This window comes from Triticum aestivum, chromosome 7A (assembly GCF_018294505.1).
Source record: "Triticum aestivum cultivar Chinese Spring chromosome 7A, IWGSC CS RefSeq v2.1, whole genome shotgun sequence".
NCBI classification, from domain to species: Eukaryota; Viridiplantae; Streptophyta; class Magnoliopsida; order Poales; family Poaceae; genus Triticum; species Triticum aestivum.
The window spans coordinates 134242817-134263156 of record NC_057812.1 but is presented as its reverse complement, the minus strand read 5'-3'; positions in this window follow the sequence as shown (position 1 = coordinate 134263156).

Genomic DNA, 20340 nt, shown 5'->3' with positions numbered 1-20340 from the left:
TCGCCGAGCCACGCACGGGGCGGCGCACAGAAACCCTAAAATTTCTTTGTCTCTTATCAACCTTGTATCTGTCAGCTCCAAAGTTTAACCATGACTCCAATCATTAGACAATGGATATTGCTGGCTCTTGTCGGCTCTTCTTTCACCCGACGAATCATGGGCTTCTTGATCCCTGAAGAAATCCCTCCAAGAACTCAACACTACCGTGCGCAGGCCCCACTGTGGGCGCCAACTATCGTGGAATTGTCACGGCAGATGTCCTAGTGTGAGGACTTAGTCGTGAGGCCAACGCATCTATGTGGTAGCTTGAGAGAGGTTGAGCGGAATCGAGTGACGCAACACAAGACAAGGATTTAGACAGCTTCGGGCCCCGGGAAACATCATCCGGTAATAACCCTACATGCTGTTTGTGGTAGATCTCATTATGATCATGAGAGAGTCGCCGCATAAGCCGGCTCCCCTTTGTGTCTAGCCCTAAATATTGTTTCTTGTTTTTTCTCTTTTGGGAGCCATGCCTCTCCTTATATATGTTGAAGGGGCGGGTTACATGTGGAGTCCTAGTAGGACTAGGACTAGTCTATCCTTTCTCACAAGTTGAATACAAGTCCGGGTCTTGCTTCCTCGTCAAGGAAATATTCGTCATCCTTTTCCTCTTAAGCCGGCCCACCAGAGTATAAGCCGGCCTGCTAGGCCTTGGGCCTTGTCGTCCGTCTGATCCGCCCGCTGGGTCTCCACTGAGTCACAATGTCCAGGCGGGTTACATGTAAATCGCCATGTCTGGGCGGATCGCCAGTGAGTCGCCAAGCTCCAGCCAGGTCTCTGGTGAGTCGCCAAGCCCGGCCGGGTCATGATTCCGGCCGGGTCATACCGCGGGGTATATCCCCGATAGTTTGGCCTACTAGATTGATCTTTCTTGCAATGGGAGAAGTACTTAGCTTTGGGTTCAATCTTGCGGTGCTCGATCCCAGTGATATAAAGAGAAACGACACGTATTGTATTGTTGCCATCGAGGATAAAAAGATGGGGTTTACATCATATTGCATGAGTTTATCCCTCTACATCATGTCATCTTGCTTAAGGCGTTATTCTGTTCTTATGAACTTAATACTCTAGATGCATGCTGGATAGCGGTCGATGTGTGGAGTAATAGTAGTAGATGCAGGCAGGACGGTCTACTTGTTACGGACGTGATGCCTATATACATGATCATACCTCGATATTATCATAAATATTCGCTTTTCTATAAATTGCTCGATAGTAATTTGTTCACCCACCGTAATACTTATGCTATCTTGAGAGAAGCCACTAGTGAAACCTATGGCCCCCGGGTCTATTCTCCATCATACAAGTTTTCAATTTATTTTATTTTGCAATCTTTACTTTCAATTTATATCAACAAAATACCAAAAATATTTATCTTATTATTATTATCTCTATCAGATCTCACTCTTGCAAGTGGCCGTGAAGGGATTGACAACCCCTTTATCGCGTTGGTTGCAAGGTTCTTATTTGTTTGTGTAGGTACGGGGTGACTCGCGTGTGGTCTCCTACTGGATTGATACCTTGGTTCTCAAAAACTGGGGGAAATACTTATGCTGCTTTACTGCATCACCCTTTCCTCTTCAAGGGAAAACCAACACGGTGCTCAAGAGGTAGCAAGAAGGATTTCTGGCGCCGTTCCTGGGGAGATCTATGCCAAGTCAAGACATACTAAGTACCCATCACAACTCTTATCCTTCGCATTACATCATTTTCCGTTTGCCTCTCGTTTTCCTCTCCCCCACTTCACCCTTGCCGTTTTATTCGCCCTCTTTTTCCGTTCCCCTTCTCTTTTCCAGTTTGCCTCTTTTGCCCGTTTCTTGTTTGCTTGTGTGTTGATTTGCTTGCTTGTTACGATGGCTCAAGATAATACTAAATTGTGTGACTTTGCCAATACCAACAATAATGATTTTATTAGCACTCCGATTGCTCCTCTTACCAATGTCGAATCTTGTGAAATTAATACTGCTTTGCTGAATCTTTTCATGAAAGATCTATTTTCTGTCCTTCCTAGTGAAGATGTCGCTACCCATCTAAACAACTTTGTTGATTTGTGTGACATGCAAAAGAAGAAATATGTGGATAATGATATTGTTAAGCTTAAGCTATTTCCGTTTTCGCTTAGAGATCATGCTAAAGCTTGGTTTTCGTCTTTGCCCAAAAATAGTATCGATTCATGGAATAAATGCAAAGATGCTTTTATCTCTAAGTATTTTCCTCCCGCTAAGATCATCTCTTTTAGAAACGACATTATGAATTTTAAGCAACTTGATCATGAGCATGTTGCACAATCTTGGGAGAGGATGAAATTAATGATATGTAATTGCCCTACACATGGATTGAATTTATGGATGATTATACAAAAAATTTATGCCGGATTGAATATTGCTTCTAGAAATCTTTTAGATTCAGCCGCGGGAGGCACTTTTATGGAAATCACTTTAGGAGAAGCTAACAAACTCCTAGATAATATTATGCTTAATTATTATCAGTGGCATACGGAAAGATCTACTAGTAAAAAAGTGCATGCAATTGAAGAGATTAATGTTTTGAGTGGAAAGATGGATGAACTTATGAATTTTTTTGCTAATAAGAGTGCTCCTACTGATCCTAATGATATGCCTTTGTCTACTTTAATTGAGAATAATAAAGAATCTATGGATGTGAATTTTGTTGGTAGGAACAATTTTAGTAACAACGCGTATAGATGTAATTTTAATTCTAGGTCGTTTCCTAGTAATTCCTCTAATAATTATGGTAATTCCTACAACAATTCTTATGGAAATTATAATAATATGCCCTCTGATTTTGAATCTACTATTAAAGAATTTATTAGTTCGCAAAAGAGTTTCAATGCTTTGATTGAAAAAAATTTGCTTAAGATTGATGAGTTGGCTAGGAACGTGGATAGAATTTATCTTGATGTTGATTCTTTGAAACTTAGATCTATTCCACCTAATCATTATATCAATGAGTCTCTCAAATCTATGAGAATTTCCATTGATGAGTGCAAAGGAAAGATCCGCTAGGATGCGTGCTAAAAAAGATTGCTTTGTGAAAGTGTGTTCTTCTAGTTTCCATGATAATAAAGATGAGGATCTAAAAGTAATTGATGTGTCCCCTATTAAATCTTTGTTTTGCAATATGAATCTTTATAATGATGGACTAGAGATGAGTCAACTTTAGTTAGAAGGCGTCCCAATGATTCAGAGTTTTTAGATCTTGAAGCAAAAATTGATAAAAGTGGGATTGAAGAGGTCAAAACTTTAGATAGCAACGAACCCACTATCTTGGATTTTAAGGAATTTAATTATGATAATTGCTCTTTTATAGATTATATTTCCTTGTTGCAATCCGTGCTAAATTCTCCTCATGCTTATAGTCAAAATAAAGCCTTTAGTAAACATATCGTTGATGCTTTGATGCAATCTTATGAAGAAAAGCTTGAGTTGGAAGTTTCTATCCCTACAAACCTTTATGATGAGTGGGAACCTACTATTAAAATAAATATTAAAGATCATGAATGATATGCTCTGTGTGATTTGAGTGCTAGTGTTTCCACGATCCCAAAAAACTTTGTGTGATTTGCTAGGTTTCTGCGAATTTGATGATTGTTCTTTAAACTTGCACCTTGCGGATTCCACCATTAAGAAACCTATGGGAAAAATTAATGATGTTCTTATTGTTGCAAATAGGAATTATGTGCCCGTAGATTTCATTGTTCTTGCTATAGATTGCAATCCTTCATGTCCTATTATTCTTAGTAGACCTTTCCTTAGAACGATTGGTGCAATTATTGATATGAAGGAAGGGAATATTAAATTCCAATTTCCGTTAAGGAAAGGCATGGAACACTTCCCTAGAAATAAAATTAAATTACCATATGAATCTATTATGATATCCACTTATGGATTGCCTACCAAAGATGGAAATACCTAGATCTATCATTGCTTTTATGCATAGCTAGGGGCGTTAAAAGATATCGCTTGTTGGGAGGCAACCCAATTTTATTTTTATTCCTTGATTTTTGTTCCTGTTTAGTAATAAAAAATTATCTATCCTCTGTTTTGGTTGTGTTTTTTGTGTTTAATTAGTGTTTGTGCCAAGTAGAACTGTTGGGAAGACTTGGGGAAAGTCTTTTTGATCTTGCTGTAAAAAACAGAAACTTTATTGCTCACGAGAATTGCTTCCATTTTTACTGGAGAATGCTATCTAGTTAATTCCTTTTGAAGATGATTAATAGATAAATTCCTCACGTCCAGCAATTTATTTTAGAATTTTTGGGGTTACAGAAGTATTCGAAACCTACAGATTACTACGGACTGTTCTCTTTTTGACAGATTCTGTTTTTCGCGTGTTGTTTGCTTATTTTGATGAATCTATGGCTAGTAATAGAGTTTATGAACCATAGAAAAGTTGGAATACAGTAGGTTTAACACCAATAAAAATAAAGAATGAGTTAATTACAGTACCTTGAAGTGGTGGTTTGTTTTCTTTTACTACGGAGCTCACGAAGAATTTCTTTTAAGTTTTGTGTTGTGAAGTTTTCAAGTTTTGGGTAAGGATTTGATGGATTGTGGAACAAGGAGTGGCAAGAGCCTAAGCTTGGGGATTCCCAAGGCACCCCAATGTAAAACCCAAGGACACCAAAAATCCTAAGCTTGGGGATGCCCCGGAAGGCATCCCCTCTTTCGTCTTCGTCCATCGGTAACTTTATTGGAGCTATATTTTTATTCGCCACATGATATGTGTTTTTCTTGGAGCGTCTTGTATGATTTGAGTATTTGTTTTTTAGTTTACCACAACCATCCTTGCTGTACACAACTTTTGGGAGAGACACACAAGAATTGGAATTTATTAGAATACTCTATGTGTTTCACTTATATCTTTTGAGTTAGATAATTTTTGCTCTAGTGCTTTGCTTATATCTTTTAGAGCATGGCGGTGCTTCTATTTTATAGAAGTAATTGATCTCTCATGCTTCACTTATATCATTTTGAGAGTCCTTTAGAACAGCATGGTAATTCACTTTGGTTATAAATTTTAAATGCTAAGAGAAGTTGGATGCTTGATAGATGGTTTTGAGATATAAAGGTGGTAATATTAGAGGTGTGCTAGTTGAGTAATTGTGAAATTGATGAATACTTGTGTTGAAGTTGGCAAGTCCCGTAGAATGCATGTATGGTAAATGTTATGTGACAAATTTTAAGCATGGGGTGTTCTTTGATTGCTTTCCTTATGAGTGGCGGTCGGGGACGAGCGATGGTCTTTTCCTACCAATCTATCCCCCTAGGAGCATGCACATAGTGCTTGGTTTTCATGACTTGTAGATTTTTGCAATAAGTATGTGAGTTCTTTATGACTAATGTTGAGTCCATGGATTATACGCACTCTCACCCTTCCATCATTGCTAGCCTCTTCGGTACCATGCATTGCCCCTTCTCACCTTGAGAGTTGGTGCAAACTTCCCCGGTGCATCCAAACCCCGTGATATGATACGCTCTATCAAACATAAGCCTCCTTACATCTTCCTCAAAACAGCCACCATACCTACCTATTATGGAATTTCCATAGCCATTCCGAGATATATTGGCATGCAACTTTCCACCATTCCATTTATTATGACATGCATCATCATTGTCATATTGCTTTGCATGATCATGTAGTTGACATCGTATTTATGGCAAAGCCATCGTTCATAATTTTTTAATACATGTCACTCTTGATTCATCGCAATCCCGGTACACCGCCAGAGGCATTCACATAGAGTCATATTTTGTTCTAAGTATCGAGTTGTAATTGTTGAGTTGTAAGAAAATAAAAGTGTGATGATCATCATTAGAGCATTGTCCCGTGTGAGGAAAGGATGATGGAGACTATGGTTCCCCCACAAGTCGGGATGAGACTCCGGACAAAGAAAAAAAAGAGAAAAGAGGCCAAAAAAGAAGGCCCAAATAAAAAAATGAGAGAAAAAGAGAGAAGGGACAATGTTACTATCCTTTTCTCACACTTGTGCTTCAAAGTAGCACCATGATCTTCATGATAGAGAGTCTCTTATTTTGTCACTTTCACATACTAGTGGGAATTTTTCATTATAGAACTTGGCTTGTATATTCCAATGATGGGCTTCCTCAAATACCCTAGGTCTTCGTGAGCAAGCGAGTTGGATGCACGCCCACTTAGTTTCTTTGATGAGCTTTCATACATTTATAGCTCTAGTGCATCCATTGCATGGCAATCCCTACTCCTTGCATTGACATCAATCGGTGGGCATCTCTATAGCCCATTGATTAGCCGCGTCAATGTGAGACTTTCTCCCTTTTTGTCTTCTCACACAACATCAATCATCATATTCTATTCCACCCATAGTGCTATGTCCATGGCTCACGCTCATATATTGCGTGAAAGTTGAAAGAGTTTGAAAAGGCTAAGTATGAAACAATTGCTTGGCTTGTCATCGGGGTTATGCATGATGAGAGCATTTTTTGTGACGAAAAAGAAGCATGGACAAACTATATGACTTTGTAGGGATAAGTTTTCTTTGGCTATGGTATTTTGATAAGACATAATTGCTTGATTAACCTACTTGGAGTATTACTCTTTTGTTGAGCTTTCATACACTTATAGCTCTAGTGCATTCGTTGCATGGTAATCCCTACTCACTCACATTGATATCTATTGATGGGCATCTCCATAGCCCGTTGATACGCCTAGTTGATGTGAGATTATCTTCTCATTTTTGTCTTCTCCACAACCACCATTCTATTCCACCTATAGTGTTATGTCCATGGCTCACGCTCATGTATTGCATGAAGATTGAAAAAGTTTGAGAACATCAAAAGTATGAAACAATTGCTTGGCTTGTCATCGGGGTTGTGCATGATTTAAATATTTTGTGTGGTGAACATGGAGCACAGCCAGACTATATGATTTTGTAGGCACAACTCTCTTTCGCCATGTTATTTTGAGAAGACATGATTGCTTTGCTAGTATGCTTGAAGTATTATCATTTTTATGTCAATATTAAACTTTTTTCTTAAACTTTCAGATCTGAACATTCATGCCACAATAGAGAGAAATACATTGAAGAATATTCTAGAAAGCATTCCACATCAAAAATTCTGTTTTTATCATTTACCTACTCGAGGACGAGCAGGAATTAAGCTTGGTATGCTTTATACGTCTCCAACGTATCTATAATTTTTGATTGTTCCATGCTATTATATTATCTGTTTTGGATGTTAATGGGCTTTATTTTACACTTTTATATTATTTTTGGGACTAACCTATTAACCGGAGGCCCAGCCAAATTGCTTTTTTTGCCTGTTTCAGTGTTTTGTAGAAAAGGAATATCTAACGGAGTCCAAACGGAATGAAACCTTCGGGAACGTGATTTTTGGAACAAACGTGATCCAGAGGACTTGGAGGGGACATCAAGAAACGAACGAGGCGGCCACGAGGCAGGGGGAGCGCCTACCCCCCGGGCACGCCCTCCCCCTCATGGGCCCCTCGTGGCTCAACCGACCTACTTCTTCCTCCTATATATGTTCACATACCCTGAAAACATCCAGGAGCACCACGAAACCCTATTTCCACCGCCGCAACCTTTTGTACCCAAGAGATCCCATCTTGGGGCCTTTTCCGGAGCTCCACCGGAGGGGGCATTGATCACGGAGGGCCTCTACATCAAATCCATGGCCCCTCCGATGATGTGTGAGTAGTTTACCTTAGACCTTCGGGTCCATAGATAGTAGCTAGATTGCTTCTTCTCTCTCTCTCTTTGGATCTCAATACAAATTTCTCCTCGATTCTCTTGAAGATCTATTCGATGTAATCTTCTTTGGCGGTGTGTTTATCGAGATCTGATGAATTGTGGGTTTATGATCAAGTCCATCTATGAACAATATTTGAATCTTCTCTGAATTCTTTTATGTATGATTGGTTTATATTTGCAAGTCTCTTCGAATTATCAGTTTGGTTTGGCCTACTAGATTGATCTTTCTTGCAATGGGAGAAGTGCTTAGCTTTGGGTTCAATCTTGTGGTGCTCGATCCCAGTGACAGAAAGGAAACGGCACGTTTTGTATTGTTGCCATCGAGGATAGAAAGATGGGGTTTACATCATATCGCATGAGTTTATCCCTCTATATCATGTCATCTTGCTTAAGGCATTAATCTGTTCTTATGAACTTAATACTGTAGATGCATACTGGATAGCGGTCAATGTGTGGAGTAATAGTAGTAGATGCAGGCAGGAGTCGGTCTACTTGTCACGGACGTGATGCCTATATACATGATTATACCTAGATATTCTCATAATTATTCACTTTTCTATCAATTGCTCGACGGTAATTTGTTCACCCACCGTAATACTTATGCTATCTTGAGAGAAGCCACTAGTGAAACCTATGGCCCCCGGGTCTATTCTCCATCATACAAGTTTTCAATCTATTTAATTTTGCAATCTTTACTTTCAATTTATATCATAAAAATACTAAAAATATTTATCTTATTATTATTATCTCTATCAGATCTCACTCTTGCAAGTGGCCGTGAAGGGATTGACAACCCCTTTATCGTGTTGGTTGCGAGGTTCTTATTTGTTTGTGTAGGTACGAGGTGACTCGCGCATGGTCTCCTACTGGATTGATACCTTGGTTCTCAAAAACTGAGGGAAATACTTACGCTGCTTTACTGCATCACTCTTTCCTCTTCAAGGGAAAACCAAAGCAGTGCTCAAGAGGTAGCATACTTCTTCCTCCTATATATACCCATTTACCCCGAAAACATCCGGGAGCACCAAGAAACCCTATTTCCACTGCTGCAACCTTCTGTACCCAAGAGATCCCATCTTGGGGCCTTTTCCGGAGCTCCGCGGGAGGGGGGTCGATCATGAAGGGCTTCTACATCAACACCATAACCTCTCCGACGATGTGTGAGTAGTTTACCACAGACCTTCGGGTCCATAGTTATTAGCTATATGGCTTCTTCTCTCTCTTTGGATCTCAATACAAAGTTCTCCTCGATCTTCTTGGAGATCTATTCGATGTAATTCTTTTTGTGGTGTGTTTGTCGAGATCCAATGAATTGTGGGTTTATGATCAAGAATATCTATGAACAATATTTGATTCTTCTCTGAAATCTTTTATTTATGATTTGTTATCTTTGCAAGTCTCTTTGAATTATCAGATTGGTTTGGCCTACTAGATTGATCTTTCTTGCAATGGGAGAAGTGCTTAGCTTTGGGTTCAATCTTGTGGTGTCCTTTCCCAGTGACAGCAGGGGCTGCAAGGCACGTATTGTATTGTTGCCATCAAGGATAAAAAGATGGGGTTTATATCATATTGCTTGAGTTTATCCCTCTACATCATGTCATCTTGCCTAATGTGTTACTCTGTTCTTATAAACTAAATACTCTAGATGCATGCTGGATAGCGGTCAATGTGTGGAGTAATAGTAGTAGATGCAGAATCGTTTCGGTCTACTTGTCATGGACGTGATGCCTATATACATGATCATGCCTAGATATTCTCATAATTTTGCACTTTTCTATCAATTGATCGACAGTAATTTGTTTACCCACTGTAATACTTATGGTATCTTGAGAGAAGCCACTAGTGAAACCTATGGCCCCTGGGTCTATCTTCCATCATATAAGTTCCCTATTTATTTTACTTTGCAATCTTTACTTTCAATCTATATCATAAAAATACCAAAAATATTTATCTTATTATCTCTATCAGATCACACTTTCGTAAGTGACTGTGAAGGGATTGACAACCCCTTTATCGCGTTGGTTGCGGGGTTCTTGTTTGTTTGTGCAGGTACTAGGTGACTTGTGTGTAATCTCCTACTGGATTGATACATTGGTTCTCAAAAACTGAGGGAAATACTTACGCTACTTTGTTGCATCACTCTTTCCTCTTCAAGGGAAAACCAACGCATGCTCAAGAGGTAGCACCCCCTACCTTCTAACTTTAAGATCCTGGACATGCCTACTAATTGTGTGTTTCTTGCCCCATCAACAACTGGCTGATTTGCTTGAAACATGTGACTGATTTGCTTCAAACATATGCCTTAGTTGCTTGATAATGTCATTAAATTGCTTATAGCAGTACAAAGAGATAATTTCCGATTTGTTGCTGGATGCTGGACTTGCCTAATGTTTACCTGTTTGTTGCTCAATGCATAGTTCCGTCTTGCTTAGTTTTTTATCTGTAAAACAAATTTGACTGATTTGCTTGAAACATGTGACTGGTTTTTTTCAAACATATGCCTTAGTTACTTGATAATGCCATTAAATTGCTTACAGCAGTACAAAGAGATAATGCCTGATTTGTTTCTGGATGCTGGACTTGCCTAATGTTTACCTGTTTGTTGCTCAATGCATAGTTCCTACTTGCCTAGTTTTTTTTATCTGTAAAACAAATTTGGTGTTGACTCTAAACTTGCCTGTGATTACTCTCTTTATAGCTAAAATGTACGATAGTACTTGTTTCTGGATGAGCTCAACTTGCCTATGGTTGAAATTATTGTTGCTCACTAATGCATAGTTAAAAAGTGTTAGAAAGTAGATTACCCCCTGGTTTGTTTTGTGTATTTTGCCCATGTGTTGCCTGACGCATATTGTCGTAGTTGCTTGTATAGCTTCATGAATTGCCTGAGCTTTGCATTTGAGTTACCTTGCTGAAAAAAGAAAAGAAACTATTTTTGATAATGTTTTTGTGTAAAAAAAGGATTGACCACCATTGTGATTTCATGTCAACAGGTCATATGATGCACATCATGTCAGATTTCTATGGGTCAGAACTCATTGTACCCTATACCACTAAGCACATTACAAACCTCAAGACGGTCTTGAACAAGGATGATACAAAAGAAGGGGATATGATAGAGACAGTTTCTTACTTTAAAGATCAGTAGAGAGAGGATCCAGATTTTTTTACAAGATAAAATATGATGAGAAGGACAGGGTTGAGAATATTATCTGGGTCGATGGTGCGGCAAGGAAGACCTACGTGGAATCTTATCATGATTGTATCTCCTTTGACACAATGTATATGACTAACATGTACAACATGCCCTTTGCACCATTCATTGGGATTAATAGGCATGGGCAGTCATTCATGTTGGGTTGTGGTTTTGTTAGGCAAGAGTTGGCGTCAAGCTTTGATTGGCTATTCCAGACCTTCCTTGAGGCAATGGATAATGTAGCACCCACCAACATCATAACCGACCAAGACATCGCTATGGCACAGTCAATTAAAAAGATTTTCCCTACAAGTGTGCACCGCTTTTGTCGCTGGCATATTATGAAAAAAGCACAAGTGAAGCTTGGAGCATTGTTGGGGCGAAACCCTGGCTTGTCCAAAGATTTCAACAACTGTGTGGACTTTAGCTTGATGCCAGGGGAATTTGAGGCATAGTGGTGTGAGCTGATGATGAAGTATGAGGCTATGACTGACTCCCACTTCAAGAATCTATACTAATACTGAGAAACATGGGTACCCTGTTACTTCAAGCACCAATTCTTCCCTTTCTTGTAGTCAACTCAACGCAGCGAGGGGTTCAACGTTGTCCAATATGTGAACCCACACAAGTCCATTTTGAGCTTTATGAAGCAATATCAGAAAATCCAAACACACATACTAGTCCGAGAGGGTTCAAAAGATTACAGGACAGGACATTTGCAGACTGAAATGTGGTCATCTTACCCAATAGAGAAGCAGGTGTATAGATCGTATACTAGGGACTTGTACGAGAAGTTTCGTGATTAGTTTCAGTTGACTACAAGGTACAACGTGCGACCGCATGGTGAAAACTTGAATGAGGTTTACCCAAATCAAGAGTAGGTTGCCAAATATGGTTCTAGGGGCTATTTTGTCATGGTGAAAGCTAGTGCTGGAGACTACAGATGTGACTGCTGCAAGATTGAGAGGGACGGCATGCTTTGCTTCCATATCTTGAAAGTTTTCAACCAACTTGTTGTTGATGAAATCCCAGCGCAGTATATACTTAGAAGATGGACACCTTTGGCAATTTCCAATGCACCCCCTGTTGTCGAAGAGCAACCCGATGAGATGCCACCACAGTCGAAGAAGGAACTCAGGCATGCAAATTTGATGATGGATTTTGGTAGTCTTGCTCGGGTTGCTAGTGCGTCAGATGTTGCGACGGATATTGTAAAGAAACATATGCGTAGTGTGCGTCATGAAATCAAAAATCTCAACATGTCAAGGAAGAAGAAACCGGCAGCACCAACAAGTGGGCCCTCTGGTGGTCCTCCACCATCAGCTGGTGGTTCTGCAACACCACCAAGTAACACTCGGGCAACTAGTGGCCCTGCGGTGCGTCCTGAAGGACATGCACAAGCCCCTTCTGGACCTAGGCAGCAGCCACCTACTTCTGCGCCACCATCGAGTAACACTCGGGAAACTAGTGGCCCTGCTGTGCGTCTTGACGAACATGCACAAGCCCCTTTTGGACCTAGGCAGCAGCCACCTACTTCTGCACTGTAGAGAAAAAACGTAGCAACGTTAGCTGGTAACTCTATGAGTGAAGGTGGACATCAACAAGTTACAACGTTGAGGGCTACAGCGATGACCAGGGGGGTTGTACCACTGCCCAGGGGGCCTCCAGTACAAAGCTGGTGGCCTATATAGTAACTGTCAGGATATGTGCCACTGAACAGTGGAGCTGCACCACACCTTTTTAGGGGCTTGACAATGGCAAGGTTTGTGCACACAGTACGAGGAGGTGCGCCACAGCTTTTGAGGGATGCGACACTAGCAAGAGGGCTTGCGCCACCTCCTATGGGTCGTAGACCAGCAACCTGGCCTGCACCACAACCTATGTGGGCTATTCAACCATCACGGGGGCCTAACGCAGCAAACATAGTGTATGCGACTAGTCCTGGCCTTGCACCATCGCCTGGATCATCAGCAACAATTGATGGCGGGTATGGACAGCGTCCTAGTTCTTAAACTACACAAGAAGAAAGTGGCAATGCACTTTCGTCTCCTATTGTGCAAGCTCCTGGTGGACATGCACACCAGCCACTCAGTATTGCATCTCTACATGCAGTTGTTGCGGCCGCGTAAGGTACTACGATGGTTGAACCATAGTTTGGAAGACCTACTACCACACCTGGCCCTGAAATTCCTAGAGACCCTCCAAAATCATCTACAAAAGGTAGAGCAAAGTCAAAAAGAATTCAATTGGCACTTGAGTTGCATCCGAAGAGAAAGAACAAGTGCAGCTATTGTGGGTCTGTTAACCACAGTGGTGCAAATTGCACGACCAGATTGGTGTGATGGTCACACAATGACCAGATGGCATTGACAAATTGAACTATTGTGGGTCTGTATGTTTGAACATCCTAAACTATTATTTCTGGTTTATGGCCTCTTGTGAGTAACTTGCCTCAGATTAGAATTTGAATTGCCTAGTTATGAATTTGAGTTGCCTGTTGTGTGCTTTGTATTGCCTGGCAAAAAAATCTATACAGGCAATTCTGTAATGTTGAAGATGCAATAATCTCCTGGTTGTGTAATGATCATAATATTTAGGTATCTTCTATGGGTTCTTCTGATTAACTTGCCTCACATTAAAGATTAAATTGCCTGTTTATGCTATTTGAGTTGCCTGGTCCAAGTTCTTATACAGGCAACCCCCCCGACGGTCCAAAATTCACAATGCAAGAAAATTCGCATGCATTTACATGATGTAGTACGCGTGAGGGGAGAAAAAAACTGACCTATGCTAACTTGAGCATGGCTTTCCATGGAGCCTTGTTGTGCCTGTTGTCAACCCATGTGTTGGTCAGTTGTTTCCTGATGTTTGGGACATCCTCAACTGTGAATTTTGGAATAGCCCTTGCCTCCCAACCGTTTGCTAGCGTAAGAGCAAAAACACCACAGTTGAACCTAGACAATATTCAAAAAAAACTTTTCTTGTTAGCTAGTTTACTCTATGTAGTATTTCGTCACTTGTAAAAGTCTGAACAAAAGCTGAGTTTTATGTGAAAAATGGATGCTTACTCAGTTTTTTTGTTTTGGAATGTCGATGTTGGTAAGCCCAAAGTCATCCAACAAGACATGGGAGGTGGCGTAGTGCTCTTCCCATAGAGCCCGAAAACTTGCAACCATTTTCCTTGCGCAAACATCTAGAGTCTTGTTCTGGAGCGACCTCCAAGAATCAAGAACCTCAAAACGTCGGTCCCTTATGTTCACATTAGAAATAAATAATGATTGCATGTAACTGGCTTTGACTTGTCAATGTTCTCTAAAACTGGGAACATAATCTCTTAGAAAAAAACTGGGGTTAGTAAAAAAAGGCAACTTCAAATACTTATACACGTGTATAGGTACTATTGTAAAAAAATAAAACCATGCTAGAGGATGGATGTAAGCAACTTTTTCTATGTGCTCTCGCAAATTAATACGTGGACTGAAGAAGCAAAAGATGCACATGCAAGTTATGCACTTATGTGAGCAACTTGCCAAAAAAAGATGCATAGGCAAGTTATGCACTTATGTAAGCAACCTGCCAAAAGATGCACAGGAAAGTTATGCAATTATGTAAGCAACTTGCCAGAGAAAGCATTTGATGAGTGTAGGCAACTTGCCCCCCTAAAAATATTTACATTTGTGTGAGCAAGATTTGAGCAAAAAAATGATATATATATATATATATATATATATATAATGCAGTGGTAAGAAACCAAGAAACCATTAACTTACCATGTCTTTACTGTCCAAGCGATTCGACTTCTTGAACCGGGAAATGAGCTCCTTGTCATTCAATTACATGTTTTGCATCTGAACCTGGTGAAAAAATAATGCGGACATGACCATGACCTGTTATGAAAAAAAGAAAAAAAGAATTGCAAAACTACAATATTAACTGCTTCGCGTTTTCTTACCGAAAACCTGAGGGGCATCACGAGCTTCTTTGAGTCTAGTGGCAAGTTCATCATTACAGATTCTATGCCAACTTCCATTACATGGCTCAAGACAAAACATTCCTTCTTCATTGAGTTTGCAAGCTCCCTAACTGTGACAAAGTATTTGCCATATTCAATTACCATTTTGATGTGGATGGATCTCTCCTGAGCTACTATTGCTATAAATCTTGCTGCCTGATCCCACTTCTCCTTGGTTGGAACTTTTTAGGTATTTGGTATGCATTTGGTGAGGAAATTCCAACTGAACAGCTTGCGTCAAACTTACTTGCCTTTCCTTCAGCTTCTGCACACGGTTCATATATGCCTTCAAGGTCCAACACATGATCGTCATAAATTATTTCAATGATTGGTTGGGTATGTACTAAAAGTTCCTTGAACTCATGCTCAGCAAATGTGCTTGACCCAACATGTTGATGTGCTCTGTTGTCTACAGATGATGTGGGCAAATCATCTATGCCTAGATCGAAACTTGGTGCCGGGCAGTACTCTCTATAAAAAGCATTTGATCTTTTGGTGTTCCTTTGCTGAAAATGTTGTTGATCTGTATTTGCTGAAGTGTGATTTGTGGAGTTGATTTGGGGATTCATGTTGTTTGGATCAACACACCTTGCAAATAGCTCACTCACATCTAGAACGTTGATTTCTAGTGCATTGGTTGTCTTCCCACTAACAGGCATGAACTCATGGTACCACTCCTCCACATCAGAGAAATGGGAAGTGTTCCTCTGGCCAATTGCTTCTATTACTTCTGGAACACTTGTGGCCTCAGGTTGGGAAACCATAGTTGAATAGTCGGGCAATTTTCCTAGGTCTATTAGCAACTTTTGTTCCGAACTTTTTCCCATGGTTACAGCGATGTCCTCTTGTATCCTTTTGATCTCCATACAAGACACCGGAGGGATGTTCTCTTTCTCCTTTTCCTGTCCTGCATAATTTAATGCTACAGCCTCAGGTGATGCCTTGAAGTCTTGCACCTTGACCATCTGGATAACATTGGCTGACTGCACCACATTTCCTCGAGACGGAAAAGGCACTTGGCCATTTAAGTCACCTAGTGGTTGTGTTCCAATATGGTTTTTTGTGCTTACTGCCAGTGTAGGTCCCTTTTTAAGTTGAGATGGTCTTACTTTTGTGGGGGCAAGTGTTCCCTTTGCAAGACTTGCATGAAAACCAGATGGTCTTGCTTCCTGCTTGGACTAAGTTCCCAGAATATGTGATCCACTTGCTTGACATTGGGACTACTTTGGAGCTGCCCCTGTAGATACTGCCTCATCTCCATCATTGCCGCACGGTGGTACTGCTGAGCTTGATGGCGTATTCTTTACCAGCTGTGTTTTGTCATTCCCATGAATTGCCTCTTTTGTTTCAGAATTTGTCTACTGTTGCTGCTGAGAAGGACTAGATTTTTTCATGGCTGGCTGCCTTGCCTTTTCCCCTTGGCCATATCCGGAATTTTCTACATGATATGCTTGTGGATGCATTGATGTTTCATTCATCACAGATGGCTCTAATATGAAACTGACAGTTTTGTTCATCTTCTTTGATGGCGGGAGTGGTGGTAGTTGGTTTTGACAAACTTTCTTTCGTTCTATAACTTCATTTAGAGCACCAATTTCTCATTATTTTCTCGCGAATCGGCTTTGGGCATATTTCCTTAGGGTTGAATGTGAAGACCATGTCCAAGTCTTTTCCCCTCAACATCTCTTCGAACATCCTCCTAACTTCGGTTGCCATGGATATGTAATCAATATCCAACATTTCTTTCATTTCAAAAACAGGGAAGCGTGGTTTTGGAGAAACAGTAGTTTTGAAGTCTGTCATCACAAGGTCTCTGATAGAGATGCTATATGCCTCATCCAGTCCTTTTGGCTTTCTATCTCTCTTCTTTTCAATTAGAAATTATAGCATGCATTGTTCATCATCATTGCTATCTGGTTTTTCATCTGCGGCATCCTCATCCTCACCGGAGCCACCATTGCTGCCTGAGCCACCGTTGCCACCTCCACTGTCATCATCATCATCATCATCATCATCATCATCATCATCATCATCATCCTTTCCCTGCCCATCATCTTCCTTGCCTTTATCGTTCCCATCACCTTCTTCGTCATCATCGTCTTCCTTTCATTCATCCTCTTCTTTTTCATCATCCTCTTCCTGTTCATCATCTTCATTGTCCTTGTTTCCATCAGTTCCGTCTTCCCTCCCCATGTCAACACTTGCCCTCTCGTGGTGATCCACCGCTCGTCGTGCTCCCTCACTACTTGGTTTCCCCTTAACGCCACTTTGTTCCTCCTCATTTACAAAATCATCACCATCATCGTTGTCCAAACTACCATCGTGATCACTTTCATCATTACCTTTATCACCGCCATCTCCCTCATTTTCACTATCGACTCCCTCGCTGTCATCGCTGTCGAAATTAAACGACTCCTCCTCACTTGGTAAGATGTCTCTACCGGCTGGTACTCGATCACGGCTTCTCTTAGACTGCTACCTGCATGTCTCCATAGTAATAGGATCTATCTCCCTCCCTCCCCCATTCATCTTCATCTATCCTCCCAATCCCAGTCATGAGCTTCCCCACTGCATGTGAAATTATGGAACACATTTCATGCACCAACCCTGTGAGCTTCTTTTGCTTCTGCAAAACATAAAAGTGGATGGTAGAGAACATGATAAGTACAAATCTTCTATCGAAGAGACAAAAAATGGGTGAATGTACAAATGGGAATGAAAAAGTAAAGAACAATAAGAGGGGAAAATGGCTGCTGGATAACTTATTGTTTTGTCATACGACTCGGGCAATCTTGTGGCAACAAATTTGGTGATATGGTCCATACTTCCAAACAAGCTATCATCCGCACACCGGGAAAACTCCGTCTTGAGCTGGTGGTTTATAGTCAAAGAAGACAAAAAAATGAGTGACAACAATTCTGGCACTTCCATACCAAAAAATAAGTGGGAAATGAAGAAAATGGCACTACTAATTGTCTGAAATTTCCTGCATCCACTATCCCACTTTCCTGTTGCCTACTATTAGTGGATACTTAAGATTTAGTATGCAGTGAAGATGTAGGAGTGGTACACAACTTGCTAGTTTTTAGAACATGAGTTGCTTGTGTTGTTGGAGAAACTTGCTACTTTTCAACAAGTAAATTGCACACAAAAAGAGCTAAAAATGCAATGTTTGCCTACTATTCATTTCAAAAAATGAACTACAATAGCTGTCGTTAGTACCAAAACTTCTTCCTGTAACATTATCCAAGTGTGTGCATGACAACAAAAGGTTCAAAGAAGACTGAAAACTACTTGAACCTACTTGAAATATATGTAAAGCAATTGCCCAAAAAATTGTATTAGTTTGCTTGTTCTTTCAAAGTGAATTGGCTACTCTAGCATGGTAGTGTTGCCTAAAAATAATATATCTCCTAAAATAGAAAAATTAAGTTACCCGCAAATTGCCGTATTCTCCCGGAGCCTTCCTGTCCTTCTTGATAACTTTGGAAATTAAATCTGAATTCCAAACTGAAACCCTTGGTACCAAGTTCGAGATTGGCTCATCAACATCCAATGAGTCTAGATACAACAGTTGCGTCATGACAAGAAAAAGAACACAAAGTTTAAGTTAGCTAATGATTGCAAAAATAGAAAAAAGAAAAGAAAAAAATGGATGCTTAAAAAAGCAAAATAGCTTCAAGCACTTACAACAAGGTGGAAAACACAGCAACAAACAACCTTCTTGTTGCCATGACCTGAAGTGAATGCAAGCTTTAGTTGATCAACAACAAACTGGCATATATTGCTTTCCATTATTCCATTGGCATCCATGACCGCCGGGAAGATTTTTGGGGAAATACTTAAACTAGTTGAAGGGGCAAGGAAGCATGAAAAAACAAGAGCTAGCCAAGCGCGAACAAAGTCATCATCATGAGATCCTCCCATATCTTTGATCATATTGGACCATGCTGTGAGAGTTGGGGAGTTCTTGGATGTGATATTGTAAATACTCTACATTGCCTTTGTGATTTCAGGCCGATTCTCAAAGCACACCTTCCTGCCCCTATTTGGCAAACCCCATATCCTACGGACACTTGTGGCATCTACAGGAATCTTCCCTCTTTCTGGAATGACTATCTGCGAAATCTCAGGGTCGTAATGCTTCATTATCCACTGGCTAAGATCTCCTGGCATGCTACTCGCTGCAAGGTCCAGAATGCCACTAAATTCTTTTTCAATGATGACACTCTTTTGCTTAGGAACCAACTCCTTGTTCAACTTGAAGAGCCTTGTAGGGCTTCCCTGTTCCTACGATCCTATTGCACAGAAAAAACAAAAAAAGGGAATTAGCAAATAATGTTCATCACAGGAAAAGCAACTTAGACAGCATTGATGGGCAACTGTTTAGTAAAACTGAGGCAACTATGCAAATACCTTAGTTCCAACCATCTTCTGGCGTTTTGGTTTTGGAGGTTGGTCGGCATCTGCACCTTCAACATTTGCATTCCCAACATCTGCAGCTTGGCTCTTATTACTATTCTCGTTACTAATAATATCATCAGGACGCTTCCCCCATGCAATAACTATTTTAGTTCTCTGACGATTGTAGCCAATTATTGGTGCACCGCTCTGTGGTTGGAAAATGGAAACCACATAAATCAGTAAAAAATGAAAAACAAAATCAGTTATGTACAAAAAGAGCATAAAACTTCCTGGGGATGTGCACACCTATGTTTGATGCTCTTCATTGCCATGAGATGCAAGGTCATCATGACTTGATCCAGGAGGTCCATCTTGTTTTGACTTATGACTTGTCCCAGCCATCTATTTTTCTGTTGCATATATAAAGGACAAACAATGAGCATCATCATAAAAAAGAAAAAAAATGGTTCTGAAAAGAACTAAATTCCTACTAAACTAAGCAAAAAGCAAATTACAAAAAAGTGGATAATGAAAAGGGTTGTAAACTATCTGATTTTCAGTATGTTACAACATTAATACAAACTTAAGTAAAAAATGACTACAAGGAGCAAGAAAAATTAGTTACACATCAGGTGCCTGAAAAAAATTGTGACTACTAGGAAACAGATGATGGCATGTCAGGCAACTGACTTGCAAAATTAGACATTGCACAAATGCACTAGGCTACAGATGATGACATGTCAGGCAACTAACTCACAAAAACTTGAGCAAGCTTGACATTGCACAAATGCATTGGGCAATAGATGATGGCATGTCAGGCAACTGACTCACAAAACTTGAGCAAGCCAGACATTGCACAAATGCACTAGGCTAGAGATGATGACATGTCAGGCAACTAACTCACAAAAACTTGAG